This window comes from Triticum dicoccoides, chromosome 2B (assembly GCF_002162155.2).
Source record: "Triticum dicoccoides isolate Atlit2015 ecotype Zavitan chromosome 2B, WEW_v2.0, whole genome shotgun sequence".
NCBI classification, from domain to species: Eukaryota; Viridiplantae; Streptophyta; class Magnoliopsida; order Poales; family Poaceae; genus Triticum; species Triticum dicoccoides.
Window position 1 is genome coordinate 42,007,618 of NC_041383.1, and position 4,335 is coordinate 42,011,952.

At 44.8% G+C, this 4,335-nt stretch overlaps 1 pseudogene; it reads right to left on the reverse strand.

The window, feature by feature from the left end:
* Positions 1–189: 189 nt before the first annotated feature.
* On the reverse strand, positions 190–4,090 carry LOC119360378 (annotated as a pseudogene).
* Between the last annotated feature and the right edge of the window lie 245 nt (positions 4,091–4,335).

Here is a 4,335-nt window from a genome sequence, read left to right on the forward strand (position 1 = left end):
CTTGCTCTTCGGCGCTGGTGTTGATGCTATCTTGTAGCAGCCCGCTGCTCCTGAAGGTCTCAACAAGCCTGGCAAATAGTGCTCTTTTCATTCGAAGCATCCACAGATCCTCGACGTCATTGCAGTTGTAGATGTAGTTCAGATTTTGGATCCTCTCCTGTTCGTAGAGAAACAATGGACCATAGCGGATCAAAGGTCTCCCAGCACGACGAACAGCTCTCTGGTGCATGAACATGACCCATGCCTGAATCACACTAATCAGTGTTGCTGCCTGGATTATCAGCCTCATCCATGCGTCCATAACCTAGTCGACATTGACGGTTCGTTCAATGGGAAATCGATCCTACACCTAGCCTAATGGCCTAACCACCGAGCTAACAAAGAGGGGAGGGTGTGTTGCTTATCGGCATCGGAGACGAGGACGGCTTAGGGGGATCCATGGCACATACTAGGTCGACCAGACGGTGGCCAACAGCAAGGGGAGCACCAGATCTGCCGCAAACGCCGCCTCTTCCGCCGCTGCCGCCTCTAGCGCAAATCTGAAATCACAGCCGCCGCCGGTGGTGAGGCAGTAGGGAAGAAAGGTTGGTAGTGGCTATGTGTGAGTGAGTTAAAGGGGGTGAGGCTAGATTTGGCGCCGGGACGGCACGCCAGATTTCCATCTCCCGCCGTCCGCCCTCACCCTCGCGTTGCACCCTCCCGTGCGACCTCGCGCCGCACTCAGCCTGGCTCGCGGGAAACTTTTGATCCGAGCATTTCCAGTGAGCCAGGCTCTGGGCTGCTTTGAGAAGCGTGTGATGCAGGCCCAACAGTAAAGCCAGGCAACCAAACAGGCCTCTCCCTTCCCACGCGGGCCTGGTTGGGCTGGATGCGGGCAACAAAACGTCCAAAGTGTCATCTTAGCATGTCTCAACAATGCTACCAGACAACAACAAATGCATGTTCAACATGTATAAGAGGAGAAGAACCATGATAGGTTGAGAATGCTACCAAACACACCCTTAAGCACAATTCTACCCCAGAGGGCAGCATCTTCTTACCTGTTCAGCACCCAGTCTCTTTTCAAGTTCATATTTTCAACAGGCTTACTCACATTCATACACAAGAACAAACTGGAAATATATCTGCTGAGACAAAGCTTCAATAAAGCAACAAATGATAGCATAGTTTACAACAGAACAGGAAAGCAGATTATTAAAGCATAGTTTACAAATATTTATGTTGTGTAAATCGCCACCATTCACCAGTATTTGCTAGCCCTCCGTCTCTTTACCTATTACAGTTTGAGTACAAGACGCCTTCCAAATGCATGGCAAAATACGAATGCGACAGTGGCCCAAAATGCCAAGATGAATGAAACGGCACTGACCACGTAAAGGATCGGGTCAGAATCATTAGCCACACTTCCTGCAACACCATTTGGTGCCATGGGACCTGAACTTGAAGTGCATGATCTAAGGTTGTTGTTCCCTTTGTAACTGTCCATATCGAATGTGCTGAACTGACCGCTGGCTGGTAGACACCCCGATAAATTGTTGTATGCCACAGAAAACACCTCTAGGGATGATAGCCGAGTTAACTACCATGGCACTGATCCGCTCAGCCTGTTTTCTGATAGGTCTAAGCTCTCAATCTCGCTCAAGTTTGCGAAGGTTGCAGGGATAGAGCCAGTAAAGAAATTGTTCGACAAGTTGAGAGACTTGATATGGCTCAAATTCCCCATCTCCATCGGAATCTTGCCCGACAACATGTTTGCCGACAAGTCAATGCCAGACATCGACATGAAGAAGTTGTGTCCATATGTGTGTGGGATCCTTTTAGTGGTGAAGGTGAAGCCTTGGAGTTCATAATGACTGTTATATGAGAGCTCCGTAACATCGAACCCACCAACCCCCCCTCCAAAATAGATAATGGAGGTTCTGGGCCAGGAAAATGGATCAGCTTCAAGTCTAGGGTCTTCAAATGGGATGCCACCAATACACCGTGGTACAGAGCCCGAGAGTTTGTTATGAGAGATGTCAATTGTACTCAAGTATTGGAGACGACAGAGATTTGATGAGATCTGTCCCTCAAACTTATTTCTGCCTAACAACAGTAGACTGATTTCAGAAAGATATCGTGTCCACTCAAGGTTGCCTGCGAACTGATTCCAGCTGAGATCCAAAGCTATAATGAAGGAGCTGTCGAAAAATGCATTTGGACAGCCCGACAGTGAATTCCCAGATATACTCAGAAACTGGAGTGGTAATGTACTGTTGCAGTGTGGTATAAGCCCTAGAAAATAGTTATCGGATAGATCTAACAGCTGAAGACTTGTTAATTTACAAATTTCTGGATGAATGTCACCGGTTAAACTATTTCTAGCTAGGCTCAAAGCTTCCAGTGAAGGAAGATTCCATAATGAAATGTCCAGTGCTCCTGACATATTGTTATCACGTAAATCCATGATTCGGACATTACCAGACAGATTTGTAGGTAGAGTCCCTTCAAATTTGTTGTTGTCTAGGTATATTTCTAACGCAGCCAAGTTACTAGCCCCATCAAGTATCACACCCCCGAGGTTATTGTTTGAAAGCTTCAATACAAACAAAGTTGAACAATCAGTGAACAAGCAAGATGGTACCTCTCTTGTAAATTTATTATTTGACAGATCCATAAATTCAATGCTGCCAATGTTGCACAACGAAGATGGCACAACTCCAGATATATTATTATGAGAAACATCGAGAATCTCCAGATTGGGAAACATGGAACTGATATTGGCCGGCAGCTGTCCTTCAATACGGTTAAGAGATATGTTCACTACTTGAAGATCAGTTTGGTTTTGCCAAATAGGGTATAGTGATCCAACGAACGAGTTATTTGAAAGATCTAGGTAAACTAGTGTCGCTTCATTTGTGAACAGAATATTGGGCATGCTTCCTGACAAATCATTGTTGGACAAATCAAGAAATTCCAGATGATGTTGTGTGCGTAGGAAATGTGGCTCTGTAAGCATGCTTTTATCAAGGTTACACCAAGAGAGCATTAGTGTTCTCAATTCAAATTTAGGTACCCAGCCATGCATTTTCACTTGAACAAGCAAATCAGTATTCCTGGATAGATCTATTTGTTTGAGCTTTGTACAGTTTCTTTGCCAGAAGAAATCAAATTTACCGCCTAGCTTGTTTTTGGATAACCTGATAGTTTGAAGCAGTGAGGAACACTTCCAAGATGAGTTTATAGGTATGTGTCCTTCAAAGAGGTTTTCTGAAAGATCCAGATACTCAAGGCGTGGAAGGCCAAATATGGATGCTGGGAGGCTACCACTCAATTGATTAGATCTCATATGCAGTTCTCGCAAGTTCTGGAGATTCTTTAAACCTGCCATGATATATATGCCTTTTAACAAGTAAAAATTAATTGTACCAACTGATAAGGGATGTCAAATTGATTAGTTACAATACCTGTATTCCGAAGAACCCCACTCATGTTGTTTCTGTTGAGATTTATGACCTCCAGGGAAACCATTTTGTTGACAAATCCTGAGATATCGCCTATGAAACTGTTATCACTGAGGTTGAGATACTTGAGCTTACTCAATCCTTGGAGACCTGATGAAATTGTTTGATTCAGAATAAGATTTTTGCAATCAAACTTACTGGAAGAATAAAATGGAGTTGCAAGCATGCAACACAAGCCACATACCGTCGAAATTTTGTAAACAAGCGAAATTTGCAGAGAAATCCAACAGGTGAAGCTCCCGGAACGAAGAAAAGATTGCCAAGTTCAAGTTCCAGCATGCAGCTTCCATCGGTTCAAATGATGTAGAGCCATCACTATTATGGATAGGGATTTGCTGGTAGATCGAGTGAAGATCGAGACGCAATATTCGTCGCGTGCTATTGTCGCAAGTGATCCTTTCCCACGAGCAGCAGTCATCACCGTGTCCCCACCAACTGGGAACCTCGGACTTCGCGGTCATGAACCAAGAGCTAATATCCATGAGGGCCGCCCTTTCCTCTCTTAAGGAAGTTGAAGAACTCGGAAGCATGGAGTGGACTACGCAGAGGACCAGGAGCAAGCATCCCCATGACAAGTAGCAGCCCATTTCAAAGAAAAAAACTCTACCTTATCCCGCGTGCTCTATGGTGCATGCTTGGGAGAAAGATGCCTTTTTATTGTTCTCCTCCCTGTGGTGTTTATAGTTGGCTGTCCGAATGCTCTACACTGGCTTAGCAAAGCAAGTTTCCGTATGGTCAAGGTAGGTATGCTTCAGCAGTGGAAATTTAAGTAATGGCATTCTTGACGTATTGAGGGACATTTTGTTCAAATCCAATTTGGCGGATAGCCATA